Genomic DNA, 14,239 nt, shown 5'->3' with positions numbered 1-14,239 from the left:
AGTTTATTTATATTTTTAATACCTGCCAAGATTTTAAGGGTTTTTTATTTCGCCCTGCAGAATTTTTCATTTTCTTCTACTTAATATGGTAGGTGTCACAACCATTTTATAAAGTTTTTTCTAAAGTTATATTTCGCGTCAATAAAACAATCCAATTACCTTACCATGTTTCATCCCTTTTTTCGATTTTGGTATAGAATTATGGCATTTTTTCATTTTTCGTAATTTTCGATATCGAAAAAGTGGGCGTGGTCATAGTCGGATTTCGTTCATTTTCACACCAAGATAAAGTGAGTTCAAGTAAGCACGTGAACTAAGTTCATTAAAGATATGTCGATTTTTGCTCAAGTTATCGTGTTAACGGCCATGCGGAAGGACAGACGGACGACTGTGTATAAAAACTGGGCGTGGCATCAACCGATTTCGCCCATTTTCACAGAAAACAGTTAATGTCATAAAATCTATGCCCCTACCAAATTTCAAAGGTATTGGTTAATTTTTGTTCGACTTATGGCGTTAAAAGTATCCTAGACAAATTAAATGAAAAAGGGCGGAGCAACGCCCATTTTGAAATTTTCTTTTATTTTTGTATTTTGTTGCTCCATATCATTGCTGGAGTTGAATGTTGACATAATTTACTTATATACTGTAAAGATATTAAATTTTTTGTTAAAATTTTACTTTAAAAAAAAATTTTTTTAAAAGTGGGCGTGGTCCTTCTCCGATTTTGCTAATTTTTATTAAGCGTACATATAGTAATTGGAGTAACGTTCCTGCCAAATTACAGCTTGCAAAAATTTTAAATTACCTTCTTTTAAAAGTGGGCGGTGCCACTCCCATTGTCCAAAATTTTACTAATTTTCTATTCCGCGTCATAAGTTCAACTCATCTACCAAGTTTCGTCGCTTTAGCTGTCTTTTGTAATGAATTATCGCACTTTTTCGGTTTTTCGAAATTTTCGATATCGAAAAAGTGGGCGTGGTTATAGTCCGATATCGTTCATTTTAAATAGCGATCTGAGATGAGTGCTCAGGAACCTACATACCAAATTTCATCAAGATACCTCAAAATTTACTCAAGTTATCGTGTTAACGGACGGACGGACGGACGGACATGGCTCAATCAATTTTTTTTTCGATCCTGATTATTTTGATATATGGAAGTCTATATCTATCTCGATTCCTTTATATATGTACAACCAACCGTTATCCAATCAAACTTAATATACTCTGTGAGCTCTGCTCAACTGAGTATAAAAAGGGGTGTCCCTGAAACATCCTACAATTTTCGCTTTTTACAACAAAAACGATACTCTAGTAACTTGCGCAATTGTTTGTTACCAATAAAATAAAATTAAAATTTGGTCCTTTTTTTTTGAGGTCTTGTCCTTTTTTCGATAAATTTTGGCCCCAAATGACAATATGGTGTGGCAACCGTGTTTGAGAATGCACGAGATAAGGTTGCATTTTTCCGAACTTAATTTTTTTTTAAATAATGAAATAGTAGTATGCAAATGACTGCCATAGTAGTAGACATGTACACGAATATTATGAACATACTTTAAAGCTAAAAAGAATGTCTTTGAAATATAATCTAAGTGAAGATCGGCAGGAGGCGGAGCTTCATAGACGCGTATTAGGCACAGCATAAGCAATCTTGGGGTGTAGAGAGATCTTGGCTGCATGCCATATTTTGCAGGCGTCTACAAAGCTACGCCTCTTTTGTGTCTTGCCTAAGTTCAACTTTTTAGGAGATCTACCATTTTTAATTAAAAAAAAAGAAATAAAATAAATGTAAGGCGCGATAACCTCCGTAGAGATCTAAGGCCAAGCTTCTCTTCCAATTTGCGTCGTGATCCTCTTGATTTTCCCTACAAATTGGTCGGACGGGACCTACATGTTTTATGCCGACTCCGAACGGCATCTGCAAGCAGATGAGTTTTCATTGGGAGCTTTTCATGGCGGAAATACACCCGGAGCGCTTGCCAAACACTGCCGAGGGGCGACCCCGCTTAGAAAAATTTTCTTCTAATTGAAAAATCTTATTTCTAAAATTTTGATATTGCTTTGCCCTGGGTTTGAACCCAGGGCATACGGTGTGGTAGGCGGAGCACGCTACCATCACACCACGGTGGTCGGCCATTTTTAATTAATATTGATAAATAACACCTAAAGCAAATACGCTTAAGGTGACTTTTGCATCGTTTTGGCACTTGCGTTGCGTCTACATCTGATTTGAACACACCTGCTTTAATTGCTTCAATCCATAAGCAACGCCAACGCCAACGTCAAAGCAACACACAAATAATTAAAAACTTACGTTCTTCTTGAAATTTCTTGGATTTTAGAAAAAAAACCGATTTTCTGTCGCCGTTCAACTAAATAAAAAACATGATTTTGTATTCATGTCGATTTCGTGATCGATCCGGAGAGACGGTTGAACATATCCTCCTGGAACGCGACGCAATCTAATGAGGGTACAATAGATCAACGGCCGCAGTGCAATACCCAATAAATTTTCTATCTATCTTCATGTTATAAAAATAGTCGTATTTCATTTTCCTCATGTGACGGGAACTTGTAACGTCCGTTATTTTAAAGTAACCCTTATTTGACGAATCACTGAACGATTTCTTTCAAATAAAGTGTTTGTTAGCGTTCACCGAAGATGGTGAAAACGGCCCCTGGAATTGTTAGCTTATATAGCCGAAGAAAGTTATGCATAGGCAAAATTTAGTCAGCACAAAACGAATAGTTAGAGAAAATTTAAAATATAATGCATATGTATAAAATACATGCAATTTATTAAATCATTTTGGCAGCGATTAGTTTAGCACCCCCCGAGTTCGGGGTTTAACTTGGTATCAAATGAAAGAGGGAGTTCTCCCGATCACAAATATATATATCTTAAAGTGCGCAAACATATAATTTAAAAGTTATTTGTTGTTAAAGTTTGCAAATTTCTATACAACTTTTATATGTGTATACGTATATATATTTTATGACATTACAAATCTGTGCTGCCACATCTAAAAAACGAAACAAGTACAGAATCGAAAAATAACCTATAAAATTACCTTTCATCTGATGTATATATATCTTTAACTTTTCTAGTCTTTATTTACCAACAATTTGAAAAAGCTCTTATTTACGATCTGATATTACCTTATAACTCTTATATTTATTGTTATGTTAGAAGATCCAACACCGGCTGCGGCATGAAAAGTAATTCTACGTAGAACACCTTTATGCATAGGCGGCCTTCGGCCGCGCTTATAAAAAATAACCTTGTGCTACGCCATGCCAAGTCCGGGTGTGTGGTGCGGTAGCCACGGTTATGTCCTTCTGCGTAGTACAACCTTCTGCAGGACATCACCGTGGCGGTAGTCACGGGTATACCACACATCCGGACTTGGCATGGCGTAGCCCAGGGTTAATTTTTATAAGCGCGGCCGAAGGCCGCCTACACGGAAAAGTGTTTCAACTTCTCAAAATGAGTAGTAAAAATATATATTTTCATTTTTCGTTATTAACTGAAAGGTGGTATGGTAATATTTATATTTGTTGTTTTTTTTTTTTTTTATGTGGCCGCACAGCTTTGTAATGTCATCAATAAAATATATATATATATAAATGTGCATGTTGCTACAAAAGCGCGATTGATTTAATAAAAACATTTATAATAAGTAAAAACAATGCAAAAATGAAATGTGAAATATACAAACAAGCAATTTAAGTTTATCGTTGCCAATTTATATACATATGTATGTGGATTAAGGTTTTGAAAGATATGTAAATTGTAATTTAAAGTGCTATAGAAATTTGCTAAATTTGCAAACTTTAACAACAAATAACTTTTAAATTATAAGTTTGCGCACTTTAAAATATGTATATATATTTGTGATCGGGAGAACTCCCTCTTTCATTTGATACCAAGTTTTACCCCCAACTCGGGGGGTGCTATTCTAAAATTTTCCCATCATTTTTATTATATAAAATTATTTTGACATATCAGATTTGTCAATATTATTTTAGTCCTGCTACTTTTAACACATTTCTAATATTTAAGAAAAACATTTAAGAAGTAAGAATAATGATTAATGCTTACATTAAAACGTGTTTCATTTAGTTTCATTCAGGAATAAGTTCGTAAAAATAAAAAGCACGTTTTTTAAAAAGTGCATGTGAAGCTCCATAGATAAAATGAGTAATAGAAGGAACATTGGTTTATATATTACATTTTTAAAATGAAAGTCTCCTGCAAAAAAAGGAGCAAAACCTAACTACATTTTTTCATTTTCGCACTTAACTACACCCCCTTTTGTGAATCAGGATTTCGGGCAAATTTTGAAAAAACTCCGAACATCAATTCCTTCATTATATGACATTCGACTGCTTAGTCCACTGCCTTCCACTCTATTCGCAACCAAGGCGAATTCAGTAGAGGTGGTGTTATCCCATCAGCTGATTGCTTCTTCTTGATAATTTTCCATACAAAGCCTTGTACTGCAGCATGTCAGTTAATCGAAATCAATGAAAATTTTCTTTTGACTTGACATTCTTTTGTACGGCAAATTGGTTGAATTCGCTTTGCCACCACCTGGTATGGATTCGCCTTGATTCGCAACATAAGCTCTATTTAAGCTGCCAAACTATATAGTAAACAATACCTTCAGTGGTATCAAAAGCGTCGAAGTAGCAACAACCCCTACAAGAATACTGACTATCATATGACTATCATCTGATTGTCAGCAATGTCAACCTAACGATCAGCGCCTCATACAAACTTTCTATCACGAACTTAAGGGGACTTGCGCAAATGTGATGTAAACAACTGTGTACGTGTGAGTTTTCGTCTCCTTCTTATACACCAACATGGCCGACTGATTAAGGATATAGCCGTACTGCTCACTCTCATTCCTTTTCCTGGATCAGCGCTGACACTCTAACTATCAAAAAGTGTCATAAATGATAGTTTACTGTAGATATCAGGTTTGACTGTTATACTATCATAAATGACCATTGTTATATTCCGCCAAAAATGAAACAATGCTTTTTGCTTTTTATTTACTTTATTTCATTACGTTTTTAATTTTGTATCTGATAAAAGCATACGTGTTTTTTATTTGTTTAAAATAAATAGTTTTATAAGAATTCGAGTTCAGAATGTTCAATTTAAATTCAGAAAATAACAAAACAACAGAAGAGCGCTTTTCTCATGCGGAAACACATTTAAAAATAAATCACCACTAACCACTATTATTTTTCGCGTATCAATTTTTTGAGTGCGCCCCATACATTCCGACAGCTTTTGATATTTTTTAATATTATTTCCGATTTTTTTTCTTTTAGCATGGAGCTTTGAAATGCTCTCTTTTTCATTTTTTAAACTTATTTTTTATATGGTTTTCGTCGGTTGAAAATGGCGGAATTTAAAAAATAACAAAACAACCGTGATAATCATTTGATTGTCATATGACAGTCAGTATCGGATAAACTGTGCTCGCATACATAAAATTCCGTTGAGAATTATGTATCTGTCTCACATGCATAATGGTATCTGCTGTATGTTCTTTTGTTCTGTACCAGGTGTCCGAAGCTTCCCCAGTTTGAGTCCTTTTTCATGATTATAGGCTGTCGTCGGGAACATGCGGACATGCGTGAGCGAACAAAGGAACATACATAAATTTGGGTATCAATGTTTACGTCATCGCAGGATCAGCATTGTCAATTACATGTGTGAGTGTATTAATAAAACTGTCAGCGTTTCTTGTAGGGAACGTTTTGTTTTATGACTGTGTAAGAAATACTAACTACATATTCGTTTAAATATAGTATAATGCAGAGCCGGCCAAAAGTTGCACATTGTGCAATTTGAGTTCGTATTTTCACACAGACACTAACGATGTGCGATCACCATCGTTTGCTTTCGCTTGCCACTCACTAAAATCAACAGTGAATGCAAAAGGAAAAGTCCATGCTACTTTTTGGGCACATAATAAAAACAATACTAGTATCGCCTGTGGTCGAAATTCGACCAACTCTTATTTTTTTCAACTCAGTCTATGCATCCAGTGTTGGGGGTAGTGAAATAATGCGTTAATAGTTAAGCAGTGAGCGGAAATATAGCAAACTGGTCTAACTTACTTAAATTTTTCATTAAGACATTGTAATTTTTATTGTATTTTCTTAAATTTTCTACAAATTATAACCTTTTGGTATGGAGCTCCTTAAACAAAAATATAAAAAATATGTAAAATCAAAAGAAATTGACATAGAATTAAAGTGAAATTACTTGACATTAAATTGAAAAATAGGTTTTTCCACACTACCCGGGAGGTCCCTGTAGGGGCGCTACCGAAGTTGGTTTTGTGTGCTCGGTTCCCCAGTAGGCCTATATCTCCCATATACATATATCGCCCATTTGCTTCAATAGTGTCATAATTCAAAAACACGAACTTTTAGTTAAAAACGAAGAAACGTGCTTAAGGAATTTAGCCTATTTCACGCCACCCGTTAGGTATGCAATTGGCGCTTTACCGAGTTTAATTTTGTATAAATACATATGTAGTATGTACATAAGTGTGACACAAAACAAAAATTTCGAATAGAATAGAGGATACCTTCATAAAAAATAAAAATATAAAAAAATTATGTAATGAGAAAGAAGGCAGAGTTTACTAAAAAAATTTAAATGAAAGAAAAAAAAATAAAGTACTTAAAGTGCGAAAAAATTAAGTGATGTGAATAAACAGTTCCATATAAAAATTCAATAAGTGCACTTGGACCTTTTTCCGGGTTTTAATGTTATCATTGTGGAAATATGAAGATTCTAATATTCGGATATTTAATGTTGGGATTCCCAATTTGTATTAAATTTGTAAACATTCATATTCATGAAATGGAGATGAATATATATGACCATATCTACCATAAAATATCGTCTGTGAACGATATAATACTAAGATATAGCAAAGCAGAATAAATTAGAAAAAAAAGAAAAAGAAACAAAAACATTGAAATTATTCACGCAAACATATTTACTAAAATAAAATTGATTTCATAATTTTAAGCGACATAAACAAATTATGATTATGGGATCTAAGCATCCGATTAATGGGCATATAATAAAACAAAGTTAGCCTAATAATAAATATAGTGGGTAATATACTGCCTATGCAATATTTCGACCTAAAATCGAAAACGTTTTTGGGTCGTTTTTTTTCGTTTAATATACAACGTGAAATGTTCCGATTCAATCAAGTTGCATTTAAATAATAATAAAATAAGTTGAAATAAAAGATAATATAATAAAATAAAATAAGAAATATCAAAATAAATTAGCATAAAAGACAATATACAAATTTTAATGTAATATCTTTGTAGCAAATTTATTTATTTTTTGTTCACTATAAGACGTGCTATATCTAAAATGGGCATAAAATCTGGAAATGCAAAAAACATTTGGGTAAAATTTGTAATTAATTGTTATAAATAAATAAATTTAGTGAGTTTGAACAAAAGTTGACTCATTATTTCTGATTTAATTTTTTTTAAAGCACCTAAAATGAAAAACAAAGAATCTGTTAAATAAAGACCTATGCTTTTACGTGTAAGTAAAATTTGTCCAAAAAAATAGGCCGGTTAAGTTATTACTTCTCTTTAAAGTTTTTTTGTGCGCTAACAATTATTTTAGAACAATTTTTTAAGGATTTTGGTACAAACCAATATAGGTAATTGGAAACAATGGGAAACAATATTTTATTTCAACAGAAAATGAGCGAAGCAGTAGTTCTCTCACCGTTTGGCGTGTACAAATATATATATATGTAGAGATGAAACATTTGAGCAACGCAACAATTGAGAATTTGGAGCTATTTACTCAGGGGGGTTTGTGAACATAATGCGTCCTACAGATGGCAATTTCGATTCTTGCACAGATTTTCGAATTTACAAAAAACTTTTTCTATTAATTATAAACAAATAGAGTAATATTTATTAACAAAAATAGGCCTATGCATTGCGACTGATCAATACGAATCGATTCATATAACTTTTATATGATTTTACGTATGCTAAGTATGCGAAACAGCCTGTCAATTGATTGTATGGAAGTTTTGTTAGCGTATTAATATATAGATGCTGCAATGTTAAAGTGACTTTTAATACGTTTTAGTTAGTATTATTAAGTTCCTTTGAACATACATATTAATATTGACAATTTAAATATTAATAATTAATAATAATTAATTAATTATTAATAAATATTGACAATTTAATATAAGTAACTTTTTATACGTTCTACTTAGTTTTATTAATTTTTATACAATTGATTTTATTGAATAACTTTATGTTTTGAAAATATATATTTCTATCTTTACATTTACTTTGTTTTATAGTTCTTTCTTAATGAAAAGGTGATTTTTTAAGTAAATTTTGCATTGAAGAAACACCATACCTTCTTTTATAAAAAAGTTTTATCCGGCTAGCTCGACCTCCACGTTCTAAGTTATATGAATATAAGTAAATATTGTTAGGATTAGCTTGAAATCAAATAATCAGAGTCCTTTTTAATTTCGTACTTCGCAGTCACATTTTCTTTGAGCGCACTGTGGGGAGTTGTCACTCAATTTTTACACACACTTATACAATTGTTTTAGTATTTGTGTGGCCGGCTCTGGTATAATGTGTTGTATAAAGAAAGAGTGTTACGTGAAGATTGTAAATTATGTTTTATTTAATTAAATAAATTTTCGGTTGTATTTAAAAAATATAAAGTCGTAATAATTTGTAATATGTTAACCAAATTTAATACCTATATGACACTACTTTATTTTCTTGTATTTTTCTTGTATTTTTTCCTGTATTTTGTGCGAAAGAAATGGAACATATAATTTTGGTGTAAGTGGAAACGGGCAAGCTATGTAAGAAAAAACTATCGAAATACAAAGAAAATACAATCTAGGCTGTTAAAAACAAACTAGCCAGTTTGTATTTCGATAGGTTTTTTTGACATTCGGCCGTTTTTTCTTTATATTTTGTGACACTTGGATATTTTCGTTCATTTTTTTCTGACAATACATTTTATTTTGATAAATTAAAACTAAATAAATAAAAAATAATGGAGTTGGAAATTTTAAATATTGCAACAAATTGTTTGTTGCAGGCTTCCACTCTTACCATAAGAGGGAAACAGAAACTGAAGAAAAAGAAATACGCCGCACAATGGCTTTTAAAAAGAGAAACAGAGGGTAAGCCCTAAACTTATTAATTAATAATGTAGTTTGCAAGAATACAAAGAAGAAATATACAATATACATGGATGTGGTAGCCTCTGTGGTGGTGTCGGTAATGGGCGTGCTTTTGTTTATGTGTCCGTCTATTTGTAGGACTTATAGCCTTGTCTATTGAATGATGCACTATGAATTACCGGCAGAAAGCGCTAGCGCATTTTTTCAGCATTGTATTTTTTTCCAGCTAGGCAAAGATTTGACGGTTGACCAGAATTAACCGACACCAGCAGAGAGGCTACAGTTCTTAATATGTTCTTCCCATTTGGCAAGTTTGTGTTCATTTACCACTCGCATAATATCCAACTCAAGATTCCTGACATGAGGGATTCTAGGGTTGAGTTGCCTCGCCAAGTCACGTTCTTTTTACTAGGGTTGCAGTTTCGCGCGCTTACCTTGCCGGACATCCATCGGAATGGGGAGAGCAGCAAAGAATTGTAAACTACAATACCTTAAATAGGAATTTACTTGCATTATATTTATACTTTATTTTCGTCGTAAGATTTAGGTGTAAGCTATTTAGGGAAATTCAGTGCGAAGACAGCAAGTTATATCGAAACATCTTACGAATGACTCCTGCTCAGTTCGAGATGCTGCTGGAAAAAGTGCGTCCGTACATCACGAAAAAAGATACAAAAATGAGAAGCTGTATTGGGCCAGGAGAACGATTACAATTGACCTGCGTTATTTGTCCACTGGTAACTAACAGAACATAGCATAAAAACTACTAAAAACCAGCACTTCATTTGGGTTTTTATGCTGATAATGTGGACTACTTGGGGTCTTTGGCGACGGATTGAGGTTTTACTGGGGGAAGCAAGTCTTATATTTCTGGAATTAACAAAGATTATTTCGGGATCAATCTGCGACCACTTTTGCGGATCACTTGGAAATTACGACTTTTTGGGTGTAGTTTTTGGGATAAATTCTGAACTAACTTGGTATTTGTTTTGAGATCTTTTCCGAATATAACCAATTTTGACAGAAATAATTGATCGGTTTCGATGTAAGCCGGCATGGTGTGGGTGTGATGGTAGCGCGCTCTGGCTATATATGTAGTATAAAACCCCAAACGAAATAGCGCTTCCAGTTTAAGGTGTCATTTTTACGCAACCACCTGTTCGTTCAGAAGCAGTGTGTGTGATTTCCCCTTGAAATGTTGTACAACTTTTTACCATCGTAGGTGAAAGCCAAATGTCTCTTCAATTGCCATTCCGCATTCAGCAATCGACAATTTCAAAAAATTTAAAGGAATCTATTCCTGCCCTATATTTAGCTTTAAAAGAGGAGTATTTAAAATTTCCAGCAACGGAAGAGGACTGGCTGAATATTGCGAAGGATTTTTATGAAATGCGGGGATTTCCGAATTGCATCGGTGCTTTAGATGGTAAATCAAAATATATTTATTATTAAAGAGTTCAATTACAAGCTACAATGACACTTTTCAGGGAAGCATTGTAAGATACTGCCGATGAGGAAAAGTGGATCTACATACTTTAATTATAAAGGATATCATTCATTTGTGTTGATGGCAGTCGCAGATGCCAATTACCGTTTTATTTATGCAGATGTAGGTGTTAACGGAAGAGTAGGAGACGCCGGAATTTGGCTAAACTCGGAATTGAAATACGCTATAGAAAGAAATGAAGTTAAAATACCTCCTCCAATTTTTCTTCCGTTATCATCAACTTTATCACCGTATGTACTATTACCCGATGACGCATTTGCTCTCAAGTAGTATTTGATGAAGCCTCACTCTCATCTGCGACTTACAGATTCCGAAATTAAATATAATTACATGGTTTCGAGAAACAGGCGTGTTGTCGAAAACACTTTTGGAATTCTGGCAAATCGTTTCCTTGTTTTCTTTTCTGCCATACACCGAGCTCCAGCTGCAGCCGTTCAAGTAGTGCTCGCTTGCATATGTGTGCATAATCTTTTACGAACCCAAAATATGCACACAAAAATTAGTTTTGACGCGATTTCGGATGCTGAAATTGACCAAATAATAGGAAGCAATTATACGTCAACTTCAAGCGAAAGAAATATGCCAAAGATGAAATAAGGCGAAATTTTGAAAACTATTTCGCAGCGTTAAATTAATTATGGTCCCACCCATGCAAACTTGTTGCACAGGTGCATAAAGGGACAACGTTCTATTATAATACTTCTATATTGATACATCTTGTATAGAAATAAATAAAAATAAAGATAAATAATCTAATCTAATATATATTATAAATGGGAAAGTTTGGATGTTTAGATGTTTGGATGTTTGTATGTCCAGACGTTTGTCTTTGTGCCTCAATCACGTAAGAACGGCTGGACGGACTTGGATGAAATTTGGCACACATATAGCCAATAGTCTAGAAGTATCCACTAGCTATATACTTTTAAAAAAGGGGAGGTCCCCGCCCCCTAGGTACAGTTAAAGTTTAATTATTATATTTTTTCATCTTTGTGACTGAATTACGCCAGAACGACTACACGGATTTTGATGAAATTTGGGACACAGACAACAGTCTACTATCGAAATTTTTTTCGAACATGAAAAGGGGGTGGTGGTCCCACGACCCCTTCGAAAAATTACTTTTTAATGATTTTTACACATTATGACTTTACCTTTACTGACCACCAATATTACAAACTCAATAGGTCAAATAAGTCGAGGGCTTACAAAGTGAGCAGTGACACCCTCCATCTCCTCACCTCCCTTCCCCTCACCCCCTCTGGAGCAAAATCTATAAATTGTTATAACTCAATATAAATGTTCTAAATCAATAGTTTTTGGTATCTGGCTCATACAGATCGAGAACTAAACAATTTTGGAAAAACGATCGGTGGTGCTCTCCGTCTCCTCCCGCCATCCACCCTCCTTCAATAGTTTTTATTAGCACGCTTTTATTAGCTTTACCTGTATGTTTCTTTGTAACGTTTCATCGCTCCAATGCGCCTGCTGCCTTATTAACATGGTTTTATAATTAGCTTCACCTTATTTGTAATCCCGTTAGGGTCATACCGAGACCCTTCCGGGATCATTTCTGGATGGTTTTCGGCACCAGTCCGCGATCCCGCTGGAGTCATTTCGGAACTTTTTCGGGATCATTTCTGTATAATTTTCGGGATCCGTCCGGGATCATTTCGGGACTATTTCGCGATCATTTGGGGACCCTTCCGGCATCATTTCTGGATGGGTTTCGGGATCCGTACGACATCCCGTCGGGGTATTTTCGGGATCATTTGCGTACCTTTGAGAGATAAATTTTTGATGATTCCAGGGATCATTACGTGACTTTTTCGGGGCCATTTTGCGTCCCTTCCGGCATCATTTCTGGATGGTTTTCGGGATCCGTCCGGGATCCCGTCGGGGCCATTTCGGGGCTATTTTGGGATCATTTGGGGTATCTTCCGGCATCATTTCTGGATGGGTTTCGAGATCCGTCCGGGATCCCGTCGGGGGACACTTTCGGCATCATTTCTGGATGGTTTTCGGAATCCTTGCGGGATCCCGTCAGGTTCATTTTGGGACTATTACGGGATCATTTGAGGACCTATCCGGTATAATTTCTGGATATTTTTCAGGATCCGTCCGGGATCCCGTCGGGGTTATTTCGCGACTTTTTCTCGATTAATACGGGATCATTAGGGGAGCCTTTCGGTATCATTTCTGCATGGTTTTCCGGATCCGTCCGGGATCCCTTCAGGGTCATTTCGGGACTCTTAGGGGATTATTTGGTGTACCTTCCGGATTCATTTCTAGATGGTTTTCGGGATCCGTACGGGATTCGGTCGCGGTCATTTTGGGACTTTTTCTCGACTAATACGGGATAATTTAGGGACTCTTTTGGTATCATTTCTGGATGGTTTTCGGGATCCGTTCGGGATCCCGTCGGCATCATTTCGGCACTTTTTCGGGATCATTTGGTGTCCTTTCCGGCATCATTTCTTGATGCTTTGCCGGATCCATCAGGGTCATTTCGGGACTATTTGGGATCATTTGGGGACCCTTCCGAGGTCATTTCTGGATCCGTACAGGATGCCATAGGAGTCATTTTGAGATTTTTTTTGTTACTGTTTCGGGATAGTTATGGAACCCTTCGGGATCCGTCCGCGATAGGGTCGGGATCATTTCGTGGCTTTTTCTGGATAATTTCGGGATCCTATCAGGTTATCAGCTCATTTAGTTCTTTTTTTTGCTAAATTACAAAAATAAAATGCATTAGACAGAAAAAAATTTGTAAGCAGATAACTTGATAAGCAGGCTAATGTGAATAGCCCATATATCTCATTTTCTCCTTGCGGACGGGGCCGCGGGTAAAGGCTAGTTATGGAATAAAGCAAAGAAAAATTTAATTTAAATTGTATTTATTGACATGGTATATTTATATATTACAACTAAATTTTAATTATTGTACACTGTGCCAAACCATGATTCAAGTACAGTAAATCAGAATAATCAATTAAGATGCACCCTACTAAAAAAAGAAGAGTATATATATATTGCGGTTTGAAAAAGCTTTTGCCATCGTGGAAGCATCCAAAAACTTTTCTAATTATATTTTCAGTAGCAAACTACACTCAAAAAAAGGTTTTCCTAAAAATTAGGAAGCCCCATATAAATTTAAGGACAAGAAGGGAACAAAATTGCACTAAAGCATTATCGTACTCGAATAAAGGATATCATTTACTTAAGCTGAATAAGCATAGGCCAAGTAAATATTTCTTTAACTTTAGTAACAATTGTACTTTAAACAAAGAAATATTTTTCCTCAATTCAAGTATAAGTGATACTTAAAATTTTTGCAATTTTAAAGATATGATGGCCTCAACACAAGTAGATAAAACTACTTAATTTTAGTACTAATATGAGTCTATATCATACTTACTTTTATGATATTTTTTCCTTTATAGAAGTAAATGGTTTACTCAGTAAAATAATTTTTCATATAT

At 34.6% G+C, this 14,239-nt stretch overlaps 1 protein-coding gene across 1 annotated transcript in view; it reads right to left on the bottom strand.

Annotated features, from left to right (window-relative positions):
• LOC137240378 (uncharacterized) overlaps positions 1-14,239 on the bottom strand; it is a 31,679-nt gene that overhangs the window by 16,364 nt on the left and 1,076 nt on the right. The gene's annotated exons all lie outside the window — the stretch shown is intronic.

The sequence above is a fragment of the Eurosta solidaginis genome, chromosome 2, assembly GCF_040869045.1.
Source record: "Eurosta solidaginis isolate ZX-2024a chromosome 2, ASM4086904v1, whole genome shotgun sequence".
Lineage (NCBI taxonomy): Eukaryota > Metazoa > Arthropoda > Insecta > Diptera > Tephritidae > Eurosta > Eurosta solidaginis.
This window is presented reverse-complemented; position numbering and strand designations above follow the sequence as displayed.